The 17,128-nt window shown below is 34.6% G+C and overlaps 1 pseudogene; it reads right to left on the reverse strand.

Moving 5' to 3' along the window:
• Positions 1-2,657: 2,657 nt before the first annotated feature.
• LOC107888501 (UDP-glycosyltransferase TURAN-like) lies at positions 2,658-14,478 on the reverse strand (annotated as a pseudogene).
• Between the last annotated feature and the right edge of the window lie 2,650 nt (positions 14,479-17,128).

The raw sequence follows: 17,128 nt of genomic DNA on the forward strand, positions 1-17,128 counted from the left end.
ATTCGATCTATACCGTTGGCCTTGGGGGAGCTCAACTATAAATGGAGTCCTCCTTTTCATTTGTATTCATTCCATTCTTGAGTTAAATAATATATTTAAGAGTATTTACTCAAAGTGTGCATTGCTTTCTTGTGGCTTTTCATTGCTCCTTCTTTTTGAGTTTGCTTCTACTTTATTTTTGATGTCCTAGAGAATTTTTGAGAGAATTTTCGCTAGAGTTAGGTTGACTTAGGCGGATTTGAAATAAAGAAGTTGCCTAAGGTCGTACGGTTTACCAAACTAAAGTTCTAACCTCGTGACACTAGTCAAACCCAAGTAAGAAATTATCCCAAAATGTAAAAAATAACAGCCCAAAATGTAAAAATTATTTGCTAGTTTAGGATGTTCGAGTAGTATTTTGTTACTGTTTTAGTCTTGCTGTTCTGCTATTGTTTTGCTATTGTTTTGTTGATGTTGTACTACTATTCTAGTGTTGATTTGCTAGTGTTGATCTAATGTTGATTTGGTGCTACTATTTTAGTGTTAATTTGTTTATTTCTAGTACTATTTTAGTGCTAATTAGATGCTACTTTATTTTATTTTATTTTATTGCTATTGTTGCTATTATTTTGTTATTTTGTTAATGTTACTTGTGACTTTATTTTAATGTATTCTCAATGCATTGGGAAACATTTATTTTAGTGATTTTTAGTGTATTTAATGATTTTTTTAATTTTTTTTCTACACAAAAAAATATTAAAAAACTAATATGAGCGAGACGAGTTAGACCCAAGCTTTTAGATTTCTATTTGAGCCAGGCTTAGATAAAAATTAAGTCCATTTTTTGAGCCGAGCCTAAACAATGGAGATTAATATAAATACTAAGTATAGGCCCGACACGGTCCACGAACAAATCTAGATAGGATGAACGTCTTTTTTTAAGAAAAATCTCTCTTGTCAAATGAGAGGAAGTATGCCAACATGTTAAAACTAGTGGTTTTAGGATTGAGGAGAATGCTAAAGCAAAACATCTCCTTCATCTACAAGTTTGGAGTGAGCCTTGTGACAAATACGGAATATTTTTGGGCTTAGGTTCTTAGGCAAAAAATACTGCATGATTGATACTTGTCTTATATCGATTGATAGGGCTAACTGCTCTGTTTTTTGCTTGAATGCGTGTTTGGAGTGATATAAGGCAAAGTCTCGCTTGGTCAATAAGAGATGATACTAATAGGTAACGGCTTTGGGAAGTACTTCAACAATGGTTCACACCGAACTGGTGTACATGAAGGTGAGACAGCTGTCAAACTTTCAAGATGACTGTTGGCCCATTCCAGATACTTGGAAACTATTGATTCCACAAGGTATGCATAACAAAATTTTCACATCTTCCTTAATTGAAATGCTCCTCTCTCTTTTGTGATTGTGTTACCAATGGTGCATTATATTTGGAATGTTCTATTGGAACATTTGGAAAAAAGAATAACAGAAATGAATGGGTCTTTGGAGCTGAACATGCGAGCATGGAATCGATCTTAGCACACTCTTGCTTGGACTAGACATATTTGTTTGAATAGAGTAAAGGCTGCACCAGGATGGAGATCAGCAACCAGGCAGAGACACTCGCCAGCTGAGGATCTTCAAGGAACCCCCTGCAGCTATTGTTGTAGTAGCCTGTGAATTGCAATTTGTCCCAAATGATTTATACTGTAATGTTTTTGATTCATTAAGAGTTAGATGCTTGCCTCTTCACCATTAAAAAAAAACATGTATATAATGACACCATCCAGTCGTTCCCATAGAAAATTTGATCAAAAAAGAGCATGGCAACACACTAGTATAGAACTTAGCAACAAAATAGCTGAAGACTCAAACAAAATAGACAACTTTTGTAAAATGGAACAAATAAATATCAAAATCTTCCTGAGCAAAACAAAAAAGACTTCGACCTTCGACAAGGATATGTACATATATATTCATATCCACATCTATTTGTGGATATGTATGCATGCATACACGTATGCAGGCATGTATACACATATGTTTTCACAAACAGTTATGCATTAACGTAATCTGAATGATCGTTAAAATGGAGCCATGGGTGATTTTTTCCACCATGATCAGCTGGTAACAAATCACTAGCAGCCATGTATTTATATCAATTTAATAATAATACATTTCAGGGGTTGAAGCATTCAAACACTCTATAAACATGAGAAATCCAAACCATGCGATCATATGTATGCTGCCACAAATAAAAACTTACTGTCATTTTGGAACTAAAAGGACTATAATCTAAAGAGTTCTAACCAAAGGATTGTGATATTCCCTGGGAAAATTGGAGTAAGCATATGTCCCATGAAGCAAACACTTTGACTAAAAACTAACATATCTGGCAGAGGAAGTTGGCTGGAATGGCTAGCTTTGATACAATATGGCTGAAGTTAAGGTTATTTCAAGTTTCTGGATATGACCTGCAAATTGAAGTCCATTTATTCAATTAAAAATGGGAAAATTAAAGGAAATCTTTCATTAAAAAGCATGCTGAAAGGGGTAATACACCCTGTATGGTAGGAAAAGGAGAGAAATGAATAAGACATAATTTATTGAGAAACATCAGATAAGAGGAAGTAAAATGTGAAGGGAAATGGAACATAAAAAAAAGGCTTAAGGATGAGTTAAATAACCTCTGATATTAACAGCTTAGCATGTTCTTCCCACTCAGCAGCCCATCTTGCTGAAGAACCTGTTTCCAATGCACCGTTCTTGAGAGATTTCAGAGCATCACATTCATTTGGAAATCCCCTGAAGAGCATCTACCAATGTTGATATGTAAAATAGAAAACCAAGGAATATCAGAAACCACCATTGTAACAGTCTCAGGAAATGTAAGTCACAAAATAACAATGAACTATTTAATTAGTTATTCTGGTCCAAGTTTATAATAAGGTTCAACAGCCAAACACAAGCTAACATGAGATCACATAGAGACATTAGATTCCAAATCAAAGAATTTCAAGGTCCAGGGGGTGTAAATCCACCCCAGACACACCTAGGAGAAAGGCATTAATATTAATGGTGATGCACCAATAGGCTGTGGGAAAGAGAAAAGCAGAGGATTTTGAAGGAATTTTGCATATGGAAAAATGTAGGAGGTCATTTTCTTCTTTTTTATGAAAAGAATTGTCAAGCATCCAACCTAAAACCAATTGGTAGTAGGTGGAGGGACCCAACTTTAATACAAGACCACAGGTAGCCTAATACTTGATGGATGTGGAATCTTACTGCTACACACTTCCCCTAACGTGTAGCTTATAGGGCCTAAGGAGCTATGGTTCGAGGGTCATCATGATGCAATCATGAGTAATTGTTCAATTTCAAGGAATTTGTTGATGTGGATTAAGTTCATGAGATTTTAGACCTACAAGAGGAGTTTGCTGTAATGAAGTGTCAGTTGCAAGCATGGTGATCAAAACTAGACCAGACCGAATGGTTGAATCATGAACTAGTAGTCCAACCAGTAGCATAAAACCAACAAGGGTTCAACTGGTAAAAACCAATCAAACCGGTTAAAAAACAAATTGAACTAGATTGAAGTAGTTTAAATATTTAATTTTGAGGTTATAATTTATAAAATGGAAGTTTATGTTTCCTCATTATCTATTGTGTTTATTAATTTTTTTTTCCTATTTTTATTTTTTATAAATTTTCTAGAATATTTTGAAATTTTTTATTTTGTCATGGTTGAACTGGGAATAGATGGTCAAGCCGGTTTGACCACCAGTCCGATTACTACAACATTGATTGCAAGTGGAGTAATTTTCAATCGATCCAATAGTGATCTAACAAATTATCTAGATCTAGGTGAGAATGGATGCTTAACAAGAACTATCATGATTCCTAGGCAGGGTTGTATCAAGATATTTTGCATCATCCACTTCTATTTGCAAGTACCAATTGTCATTGTCAAGTACAAAACACTTACCAAGAGCTCATCAGCTAGCTCTGATGACGATGAAAAGAGCAGACCATTTTTCTCAGCCTTCACAGGCTCGTCAATACTTCAGAAGTCAAACCAGTAGCAGATAGTAATAGACTTTAGCATTAAAAGGTATCGAATTATTAGCCAATAAACCATGAATGATAAGTGCACAAGTTTACGAAGAGTAGGAAACAGCGCATACTGGAAGTCCACAACCAAACATATCCACCACCTACTAGCCAATACAAGTTCAGTGAGTGATAAAGGTTTATCGCTGCAAATGTTCTTTTCCTAAGAAGGCTTTAACAGGAGCTCCAGAATGACATACCTTCATGGGAAGGTCTAACCCTGAGGAGGAAGTATGCCGACAAACACCTAAATCTGCTGAACCTGTAAAATGAAGCAAGAATATGGATGTGTAGTATGAAGGACTTTTCCCTTCTTCCTAATGAACTATGAGGAAGAGAAAATAGATTACGAATATCATACCAAGAAGCAATGGATCTTCCTCAGTTGATAGCCACATGGTACGAAATGCAACACGTTTGACGTTTAACCTCTTTATTTTCTCTTCGTACTTTTCCTTTTCAGGACCTTTGCCTAAATGAATATTGGAAATTTTTAAGAAACAATGGAGCACAGAAGCAAATGCTTCTGGGACATACAGTACCATTACCTGTAATGATGAACAACAACCTAGGGTACAAGTATTGCTTTCCACCAGAGATCTCCTTCCAGAGGACCCCTTCATCGGCAGAATCATTTTCATCCAGTAAAGCAGCAACTCGTCTATCATACATCACCGCTGCTTCCAATAAAATCTCAAAATCTTCATCTGGCGTCCTGGAAAGATGTTAATTCTCGAAAATGAATCTCTAAATAGATTTATAAATACCCACCACACAAAAACAAGCATGTGCATACTTGAACAAAAGGAAGGAAATGGTTACAATTGAAATTAAATAATCTTAAAATAGGATAGGAGAAACTTCTACAATGAGCATAACTATACTTCAATAAAATGATAAAAATGGTTGAAAATGAAATTAAGTGATCTTAAATAGAACAGAAGATAAACTTCTTCCATATTAAGGAAAAGTTATTGTGTAAAAAGTCAATTTTAAGAACAAAACTTGTCACCTTGACCATTTTTTAAATTCCATAGACTAACATCTATTAGCATATTCTTTCCATTACCGCTCTTACTGTAGGAATATTCTGTAAATATTTTAGGAATATTTTGTAGATATTTTTTTATTAAAATCCCTTATTTTAAGGGATCATATCTCCTATTTAGTATCTTTCCTAACTTAGAGTTTCCTAAAGTAGTGTCATAGGTTGTATATAAAAACTCTGATTTATGTTCTATTTAGTATCAAATACTCTGATTTCTACATGGTATCAGCTTAGGTTACGATTTCTTTTTTCAACCTAGACCATGTCCGAAACTCCTTCTCCTACTTCGGAGATTACTTCAAATCCAGAAAATTTTTTTGGTTCCGATGCTCCATCAGATTCGTCTCCTCTTCCCTCCCTTCGAGAGGCTTTCTTTATGGTCAAGAAGGAAGAAAGCCGAAGGTGTGTGATACTGTCTGATGAACCATATTCCACTTCTGAAAGATCTGCCTTACTGACCCATCAATCATCTCCCTCTTCCAAACGGGGGAGACCTTGGTGTGATCATTGCAAAAAGCCCGACCACTCTAAGGAGAAGTGTTGGAAGCTTCATGGTAAGCCTCAGGACTGGAAGTCCAAGCACTCTCGAGATAATAAATCAAGCCTTGTCGTTGCCACCTCTGTCACTAGTTTCACTAAAGAACAGATTGCTGAACTTCAAAAACTATTTGGAAAGTTTCAAGGGTCTTGTGAGGGTAATCTGGTCATAAAAGATCCAGAAGGTAACCTTTCTTCTACTGCATTTTTCTCCTCCCAGTTGACTCCTAATTGGATCCTCGATTCTGGTGCTACGGATCATATGACTGGTAACAAAGCATTGTTTCACAATTTTTTCCATACCTTTGGTAAAGCTGTCAAAACGGCTAATGGTACCTTGTGCAAAATAGAGGGACATGGCACTGTTATTCTCAATGAACAGATTGCACTTAAAAATGTTCTCTTTGTACCAAATCTGGCGTGCAATCTCATCTCTGTTAGTAAATTGTCCACAGACTTGCACTGCTTTGTAATTTTTAATGATCGTGATTGTACTTTGCAGGCACTGAACTCGAAGAAGATGATTGGTAAGGCCAGCTTGCATAATGGTTTCTACATCCTCCCTACCTCTCCTAAAATCGAGATCTCCAAGTCATTTACCGCTTTAGGAAAAGTTGATACTGTTATGTTATGGCACTTTCGTTTAGGCCATCCTAGTTTCCAATACCTTGCAAAATTGTTTCCTGCTCTATTCATTAATAAAAGGCCTAATTCTTTTTCTTGTAAAGTTTGCTCTCTTGCCAAACATACTAAATCATCTTATTTTCCTTCTACATACAAGCCTTCTTACCCTTTTGCTTTGATCCATAGTGATATTTGGGGCCCTTCTCGGGTGAAGAATGCTGATAATTGTAAGTGGTTTATCACTTTTATTGATGATCACAGTAGGATAACTTGGACTTATTTGCTGAAAGATAAATCTGAAACTGCTAGTGTTTTTGTGCAATTTTATAACATGGTTCTCACTCAATTTGGGTCTAAAATCCAGCTATTTAAATCTGATAATGGCAGTGAATTTTTTGCTAGGTCTTTTGGTGATTTTTTTAAGGAAAAGGGCATAGTTCAGATTAATTCTTGTGTTGGAACCCCACAGCAAAGCAGCATTGCCGAAAGGAAAAATAGGCACCTTCTTGAAGTTACTCGTTCTCTTCTATTTACCACTAATGTTCCTAAATATTTGTGGGGGGAAGCCTTATTAACTGCCACATATTTAATCAACCGGATGCCTAGTAAGGTTTTAAAATTTCAAACGCCTCAATCTATATTTTTGCAGCACTTTCCTCATTTTAAGCCTATCTCCTCCATTCTGCCACTTAAAATTTTTGGCTGCACTGTTTTTATCCAAAATATTGCTCCTAATAAGTCCAAGTTAGATCCTAAGTCTTTAAAATGTGTATTGGTTGGGTATTCTTCACTTAAGAAGGGTTATAAATGCTATCATCCTCCTTCTAAATGATTTTTCACCACTATGGATATAACATTTTATGAGCAGGATTCCTATTTCACTCAGGCTGAAAATCAGGGGGAAACATGGAGTGATTTTCAGCCACAACAGGTATCTCCTCCTAATCTTCATTCTCAACCTTCAGAATTGCCATCTTGTTCGCCATTACCTGCAGATCTGTCACCTGTGAATGCTCCCATTGATTCTCCTGTAGTACCTATGACTAATTCACCTACACCCACTTTAAACACTCTTCCTGAAAATACACCTACTCCAATTGACAGTCTTCAAAAAACACCACCACCCAAACAGCTTCGTGTCTAAACAAGAAAAAAAAGACATATCCCTGAGACTGTTTTGCAATCTGATTCTTGCCGAGAATTGGATTTGGGTCCAGCTGCCGAAATGGAAGAAGAAATCAATAAGTCCACTACTCTAGATGACTTTCCTATTGCTATTAGAAAAGGGGTTAGACAGTGCACCAAGCATTCTATTGAAAAATTTACTGGTTATAATTCATTGATGCCGTCTTTTCAAGCATTTACAGCAACTTTGGATAAAGAATAGGTTCTCACAAGCATAGCTGAAGCTCTAAAGGATCCAAAATAGAGAAGGGCTGTTGAAGAGGAAATTTGTGCACTAGAGAAAAATGCTACTTGGACCATTACAGACCTTCCTCAAGGAAAAAAGGCTGTCGGCTGTAAATGGATCTTTGCTGTAAAGTATAACTCCAATGGCAGTATCCAACGATACAAAGCTAGACTAGTGGCCAGAGGTTTCACGCAAACATATGGGATAGACTTCACAGAAACTTTTGCACCTGTGGCAAAGCTTAAAACTATTCGAGTACTCCTAAGTTTGGCTGTAAATTGCGATTGGAAATTACACCAACTTGATGTAAAAAACGCATTTCTTAATGGCAAGCTTGAGGAAGAAGTCTATATGCAATTGCCACCTGGCTCAAAGTCTATTGAAGGTAGCAACAAGGTTTGCAAGCTCAACAAGTCTCTATACGGGTTAAAACAATCACCCAGAGCTTGGTTCGAGAGGTTCACTAAAGTCATTCTTCAAAATGGCTACAAGCAGTCCCTTGCCGATCATACGTTTTTCATCAAGGTAACTTCTACAAATAAGAAAGCTATCCTAATTGTGTATGTGGATGACATCATTCTTACTGGAGATGATGAGGAAGAGATTAGCAATTTGAAGAAGTTGTTAAACAGGGAATTCGAAACCAAGGACTTGGGAAAGCTAAGGTATTTCCTAGGAATGGAGGTGGCAAGATCAAAAGAATGACTTGTGATCAACCAGAGAAAGTATGTACTTGATTTACTCAAAGAAACTGATTTTCTTGGCTGTAAGCCGGCTGATACACCAATGGAGGCAAACTTGAGATTCAATAAAGAAGATGAGTCCTTAGTAGACAGAGAGAAATTTCAAAGGTTAGTTGGGAAACTAATCTACTTATCCTTGACAAGGCCAGATATAGCTTTTCCCGTAAATGTGATAAGTCAACACATGACTAATCCTACTGAAGAGCATATGGCACCAGCAAATAGAATTCTCAAGTACTTGAAGAAAACTCCAGGACACGGCTTAATGTTTAAGAAGACACAAGACAGAACTGTTAAGATTTTTACAGACTCTAGTTGGGCTGGAGATCTCACTGAAAGAAGATCCACTAGTGGGTACTGCACTTTTGTTTGGGGTAACCTTACAACTTGGAGAAGTAAGAAACAATCTGTTGTTTCAAGAAGTAGTGCTGAAGCTGAATTTAGAGCACTAGCTTTGGGGATATGCGAAGGAATTTGGCTACTTAAATTACTAAAAGAACTTGGCACAAATCAGGAGGATCACTTTGAAGTTTTGTGTGATAATCAATCTGCCATTCAGATTGCCAAGAACCCAGTTCAACATGACCGAACAAAGCATGTTGAATTGATAGGCATTTTATTGCTGATCAAGTCAACAAAAAGACAGCCACTCTTTCTTACATTCCTTCAGAAGGACAGATTGCAGACATTCTTACCAAGGCTTTGCCAAAACCTGTGTTCAATAAATTCCTATTCAAGCTGGGATTATACAATGTATATTCTCCAGCTTGAGGGGGAGTGTAGGAATATTCTGTAAATATTTTAGGAATATTTTGTAGATATTTTTTTATTAAAATCCCTTATTTTAAGGGATCATATCTCCTATTTAGTATCTTTCCTAACTTAGAGTTTCCTAAAGTAGTGTCATAGGTTGTATATAAAAACTCTGATTTATGTTCTATTTAGTATCAAATACTCTGATTTCTACACTTACTGGGTAAAAGTTTAATGAGGCTAGAGCAACTAAGGGTACAACAAAGGATAAAAAGAAAAGCAGAAATATTGAGTGCAAGAAGTCCACAAATAGGGCACTCATAGAGGATGGTCTCACCAGCTTGTACTGCTTACAACAAGAGCCGGCCTATTTGGCTTCAACAAGATGTCAGTGTCAACCTGAGTTCTAAATAATGATTCACTTTGGTCATCTGCCCCAATTTCTGTAGTTGCCGCATGAGGGTAAAATCAGTCAAAAGTGTTCTTTAAGGCTGCTAATCAAAATAAATTTGATTATTTACTAGACTTACTAGCAGTTACACAATCTCGAACCCCAAGAGGGTGACAAAGATACCTATTTAATCTGCAAAACAACTAAAAATGAAACTCCATTACAAAATAAATCTTAGAGCATAAATCTTTATGAGAACTCAATAACATGAATCTCACCTTACGCTTCTCCTGAAGTGAAGTTGGACAAAAAAACTCAGGAGGCTAATCATATAAAACTGTGGCTCTGTAAATTTAACCACATGCAATATAATTAGACATTTTCCCATAACATTTCATCAGACAATGAAAATAATTAACCAACAATGAGCTGGAAATCTTACCTAATTCCCCAGTTTTGAGCTAATTCAAGCTGCATTGCCCTTGTTACACATAGGGAACCATTTGCCATTTGCCCATAACGCTTCTCAAACCTAAGCAGATACTTAAAATTCAAAACAAGATCCATCCATCGCACAGCTCCAAAAAGGTCCTCTTGACAATACCAAACAGGAGGCTTATAACTTACCAATGGTATATAGAGACAAATGGGCTGCTTCTTCCCACAGACAATCCAAGTAAGGTAAATCCAAAATTATGCCAATCAACAATGAATGCCAACTTTCTCATTGAGCTCGCCCACTTTACAGCCACTAATGTTGGAACAGAAGGAGGATTCTACACAAATGGATGAAATATCAAGAGAGTTTCAGAGGGAAAAAAAGGAATTTCTTAAAACAATGAAAGAGCAAGACCTAGCTAAATTTATGTAATGAAAAATTAGGCATCTACAACCTTTAAAACCGGCAATAAGGAGAAAAAAACAGCTAACTAAAAAACAAGATACTGATAACCACGGAGATATTACAAGATGCTAAGAAAGACATGACAAACTACAGAACATTACAAAGTTTCACCTAAGTCTAAGGTAGAAACTTGGGAAAGCAGTGGCTTTAAATGAAACAGGAGAGTTTTACCTCGTGGAGTAGACCAAATCCAAATAGGATGCCATACATACCAAAAACAAAATTATGATAGTAAGGTTCCATCACCACCTATCCATATTGGCCTTATATGATGTAAATACTACCACAGGTAGATTATGAGTAAAAAGTATAATCATCAATGTAATTCAAAAAAATTTTTCCATAAGAATATGGATCATGTATAAGCATGTACCATAGGAATTCTCTTTCTTTTAAAAAAAAAAAAAAGACTTTGCACATCATTAAGAAAGAATGGCTACTAGAGTTTGGTTGAATTTTCTCCTTGTTAAAATGAAAGTTTGAAAATGCAAAAACTGAGCAACAAAATTTATTCACACATGCAGAGGTAGCAAGTGTACAACCCAACCATTGGCATGCTCATACAAAAATAAACCCAAAAATACATTGAAAGAAATTTGCTGCAGTAGTGTGAGATAACTCTGGTTAAAACTCATTTAAAAATCATAGAAAGTTTGATAAATAAGAATCACTAGGAAAACAACCAGAAAGCCAACAAAACTCATTCACACATGCAGAGGTAACAAATGTACACCCAACCACATGCCTGCTCATACAAAAATAAGCCCAAAAATATATAGGAAGAAATTTGCTGCAGTAGTGTGAGATAACTCTGGTTAAATCTCATTTAAAAATCATAGAAAGCTTGATAAAGAAGAACCACTGCGGAAACAGCCACAAAACTTCATAGGGAATACAGTATGCACAAGGTCCCTTGTTCTTAAAATAAATGAAGAGGATGTCATTCAAGCATTCTGTACACTACATCCTTCCCCTCCCTGCCCCACCCCAACAAGTCTTTTTCCTAATTTAAATGGAAAAGAAAAACAACTAATTTAGATATTGGTCCAAGGAGAGAAAATAAGCCCTACCCTTCTGTCTATTCCTTTCTTTATCTCTCTCTCTTTTGAAAACATTGCTCATAAGTCATAAGCCTTCCACTCATCGCTTGAGCTTTAGAAAACTGTTATTTCCGACCTCTTAAGCAATTAATAGAAAGAGCTAATTTGTGGTTAATCTCTAACACCATGATAGTACATCAAAATCTTTGAAAGACAGATTCCATTGAAAAGATTCTACAATTTCTGGTGGAAAAGACATAGCAATATTTCGTAGCAGTTAGAGTAAGACCATTTGTTCTAAACAATATAGAAAACAGAACTTGAGATCTCTCTAGTGGAAAATAGAAGCTCACTTGCACTATGAAGGCATCAGGAGGAGGAACTTTGAAGCAAAGAAACCAAAGAAGTATTACAAACTGAATGATTGGCTTCAGTAAGAGCATTAGTGGATAAAGTATCTTCGAATTAATTAGAAAAATTTAAATAATAGCCTAGTAATAATACCTTAGCTCCATGATATTCCTCCAGACAATACCATTGTGTGAATATGAATAGATTCATTCTCTATAACAGCAGAGTGGGGTTCGGAACCTATCAAAATATTTAAATTCACATTCAATTAGTATATTTATTAATATAAAAAATTCTTAAGATAGCCTATCTAAATTTAGAGTTCGAACAGAATAATCTTTCATATATAGTGCATAATGTAAAATTTGGGTTCACAAAATCTCCATCCTACAAGAAAATTTTCCAAACTTTTTTTCTTATTGAAAGTTGTTAAGTAGTACACATGATTCTCTCCTATTAATTTTACTATAAAGTAAACATTCCATGGCAGAAAAAAGGAAAGAAAAAAAAAGGTGTGCAATTTAATTCATTATTACATAGAAAGGTATACCTCCATAAGCAACAATATCCACTTCCAAGGATGCCTGCGAAATCAATTATAATGAGAAGAATAGACAGCTTATTCATTTATTTAACTACTCTTTTGTTTTAACGAAAGCTCTTCATGGCATTTACAAAAAATAAACATAATGTTTTTTTTCTTTATTTCTAAGACATAACTGTGCCTCCTAAAACAACATGCTTTCTTTTCCATGCTTCCTCTAAATGTTTCTACTCTATTTAGGACATGTTAGATAAGCATGTCATTACATAGGACTGGCATATACAGAGCATTAAAGTTTATTACTTTTGTGGAAGATCTGTGAGGACTGGAAGGTAGAGGATGCGTATTTGGGCATATAAAAATTGCATATCAAAAAGTACTGATCATCCTACACCAAGAAAGAAAAAACAAAACAAAAAACAGAGTACTTATTTCCCATGAAACTTTTAATACTGGGCTAATTTACAAAAGCTAACCTTACAGAAAATTTCCTTTAACCACGACAATTGAAAGTATGACAGCTTAGAAGTTGTAGAAGCCGGTCTTTACCATAACTAATTTCTTCCATCTAAACCTTCTAAAAATTATGGAAATGGTTCAGGCCTATCCACCAAGGCGTAGGCATGAATTGATGGAAAATACAAGAACTAAGGAGACTGGCAACTGTAGTAGATTATTGATGTCACATAAAGAATGATAGAAAGTCAACAGTCTTCTCCAAAGTATATAGAGAGGCATAACCTGCAAAATGTTTGTGCCAGTCATTGCTATCTTAATGCCTACATATGTCAAATCCTATCGATTATATCAAGCTTTGTTCCTATGAAGATTAATTAAGTACTATAGAAAACAATGTAGATACATAGTTAGGGGTATTCATTCTGTTCAAAACAAATGAACAGGAAGAACCAACACACATGCATTTCTAATTTAGCACAAGTCTCCTTGCACGAACCAATTACTTAGGCTCCACATGGTCATTCATCTTCTCAGTTTGCTTTTTTCTATTTGATATAAAACGATACACTTTACTAATAAAACATAAAAGAAAATGGTAGAAAGCAAAATGCAATTGCTTAAAACTTAATAAAAGACTATGTACCCAAGAAAAGATTAAAAGACAAACAAATCATCAATCCTAATACAATTATTCCATAAGAATCTAAAATGCGGTAGTTTTTGTCCAAGAATAAAGGTTAACCTTTTAACTTCTCATTCTTCAAAATGTTAATGTGTTTCCGCATTCAAACTTGCTTATTTTGCCTCCAACACAAAAGGCAAGTATAAAACCAAATACCAAATAAACATTTTATCTTAAGGATTACTTTCCTTCATGCCAATACCCGTCATTATATTACACGATAAATCCATAATGCAAACAAATAAGCGAAAATAACATCATTGCGTCAATAAAGAAGTTGAGCAAGAAATTTGTGAAAACTAAACTCCATTTGGCCTAAAATAAACATTTCAGCTCAACCAAAAACTCTAGCATATTAAAGCAAAATATTTCAAAGAAATAAAACCGTAAATCCAGATTACAGAAGAAAATTACTGCAAGACCTGACGCGCAAGGGAAAGGGCATGATACTGCATACGAGGGCTACGACCAAGATCTCCTAGAACCACCACACACGCTCTTCCCCTCTTCCCCATCTGTTCTTCTTTTTTTCCCCTGCCAAATATGCAGTCAATATGACAATCCAAAAAATTTCAGCTACCTTTTAAATTTTCCAAATTTTTGGGTTTCAAGGTTAAATAGCACTGGCAGCCACTATTGGCTGTAGCTGAATCGTCCACCGCCGCTAAAGAACTTTAATAGCAGTGTTAACAAATTTCACATCAGGGACAGCAGACGCTAATAATAGTAGAAAAGAAAATAGTGTCGATAGCATTCCACTATGTCTGGAAACCGATACCATTTAAAAAATTGGATTAAAGAGTGTAACAAGCAATAGGATCAAAAACGGAAAATCAGATATAGCACAGTGAGTGCAGAGGCAGAGAGTAGATAACATTAACCAAGCCCTAACTCAATCTAATGACTCAAGTTTCAAAATTTACCTTAATTAATATTATGCTATTTGGTTTGATCTGTCGGAAGCTTGAAGACAGAGACTGGAGTAGGTTCTTCAATTGGTTAATCGAAGGGTAATCCATCCGAACCATCATTAATCTCATCAATGGAATTAATCAATCCTTTTAATCTCTTAATCTTTAATCGAATCAAAATTTTAAACAACCAAACTTTTTCCATTAACCGAAATTTACCCTTTTTCATTAACAGAAATTTATATTTTTATGTTAAAATAAAGATAAAATATATTAAAAATTAATTAACTTAATCGATCTTATTTTTTTATTTATATATTATAATATTATTTATTAAATTCAATTAATTTAATTAATCGATCGATTTTAAATAATTTATAAAAAATTATTAAATAACTCCGACCGAATTGGGCAAGACTAGATGAGGAGGAGAATTGGGCAAGACTGGGCCAGAGTTGTTGTGAGAAGCTTGATTTCGGGAATTTTAGGAGAGGCTTTGGGAAATATAATTTTACTACTTCTATGAATCTATACCCATGTAAATCATCAATGTGTTTTATTTGAAATAAGCAGGACTAATTTCAAAATGCATTAATAAAACTATTTTGTTAAGGGGACTCAAATTTTTTCGAAAAAGGAATTAAACTCCTCTCAATTTTTTTCATCCAATTAAATCTCTAAACTAAAAAAATTTAACTAAATAAGCCTTTTATCCGATATTGACAGTTAGTATTTAACATCAATACTAATGTGATCATTAATAAACGTCATGTTAGAGCCATTTTTTAACATGGTACAAGCACATGCCTATTGCCATGTCCGCAAAAAATAAAAAAATAATTATTTTTAAAATAATCACACAATGAATCTGGATAACTGGTTGTCTAAATTTATTTGAACATTGATGCACATTTGTCTATATTAATTCTAGAAGTATAAAAAACATAAAAAAAAATAAATTTTATAAAAATTATTAGAAACTAATTAAAAAGAATAAAATTTTATAAATTTATAAAAAATTATAAAAAATATTAGAAATTTATTTAAAATCATAAAAAAAAATTTAAATTTATAACAATTATTAGAAATTAATTTAAAATCATAAAATTTTAGAAAATTTAGAAAATTTTATAAACTATTAGAAACTAATTGAAAAACTTACTCTAACACAAGGCTATTCTAATGTCACGAGGCTAAAACTTTAATTTGGCAAACCGCTTGGCTTTAAGCTATTCATTTACTGCAAATTTGCCTAAGTCAGCCTAGCTCTCAAAAGACAAGAATTCTCCCGGAAATTCTCTAAGGCGTCGAAAGATATAGCGAAAGCAACTCAAAACAAAAAGAGCAACAAAAGAGTTGAAATGCCACAAGAAAGCAATGTGCACCAAGTGTTTAAGTATATACTCTCAAATATATTCTTTAACTATCAATGGGATGATTACAAATAAAGGAAAGATGTCTATTTGTAGTTGAGCTCCCCTAGATCCAACGATATAGGTTGAATTAAATTTTCACACTTGATTTTCCAAGATACTAGAACTCAAAGAGGAGTCAAGGAGCTGATTGAATAGTATCAAAAAGTTGGGGACACTAGCAATAAATTTAGAGAATTAAGTGGCTGGTTAGGAGAAAGATAGAGTCCAAAACTAGTTTGGTTTGATTGGGACCGACTAGTTACATAATGGGAAACATAATAATTAGGATTGTGTGGTGGTAACGGTCTGTGAAGATCGTGCCATAAGGGTATATATATAGGTAGGAGGATGAGAGAATGGGGGAATTTATTAATTCTATTTACCCATTCTTCTTTCTAAAATCGTCATCTTTTTCTTCAGTCGTCCTAAATAAGAAGAGGCTGTACTTGCAGGAGGCTCTGCATGTTGCAGTAGTCATGGGCATGGATGTTTGGGGAGGAGAAAAATCGATGGACTATTGCCAAGTCTAAGAAGGCATTAGCATTCGAGCAAGCCAAGTTGACAAGGATAAGGAAATAATGTGAGTTTCTACACCCTGCTTCTAAGTGATAAATGATGATATGCTACTTGCATGAACTAGGGAATGCATGAAGAGTATTCTGTGCATGAATGATGTTGTTGAGTCATGAGAAGCTGAATATTGCTGCTTTAAGATAGATGATGATTAGTTGAATATATTGCATGATAACTATGGGGAAAAACTCAATAGGATAGATAAAGTTAAGAGGGGAGGAGTGAACTATTGGAAAACCAGGTTTGGAAAACACAGCAAAAAATAAGTTTACAGAAAAAGCAAAGTTTTATTTTTTTTTCAAAATAAGAACTTGGTTGTAATATCTAAAATAATAAACACTTAATCAAAATTGTACCTTTTCGATTCGTCTAGGATGAATGCTTTGACTGAGTAGTCTTCTCTGTTATCTTCAAGTTTATGTCTGCCGAATGTTGGTTTGCTTCGAATCAGAAAATTTTTCACAAAAATTATTAGTAGGGTAATTTCTCTAAACTTTTGGGCTAAGTTGTAAATTAGAAAAATATCTCTAGAAATTTTCCGAAATAATTTCTTCAGAGAATTTTCCCTTTACAACTTTCTCTTGAATTCAAGTGTGTAAAAAAATAATGACCCAAACCTCTCTTTATATAGGGAGAGTTTAGAGAATTCAACT

Source organism: Gossypium hirsutum, chromosome A09, assembly GCF_007990345.1.
Source record: "Gossypium hirsutum isolate 1008001.06 chromosome A09, Gossypium_hirsutum_v2.1, whole genome shotgun sequence".
In the NCBI taxonomy this organism is placed as follows: Eukaryota; Viridiplantae; Streptophyta; class Magnoliopsida; order Malvales; family Malvaceae; genus Gossypium; species Gossypium hirsutum.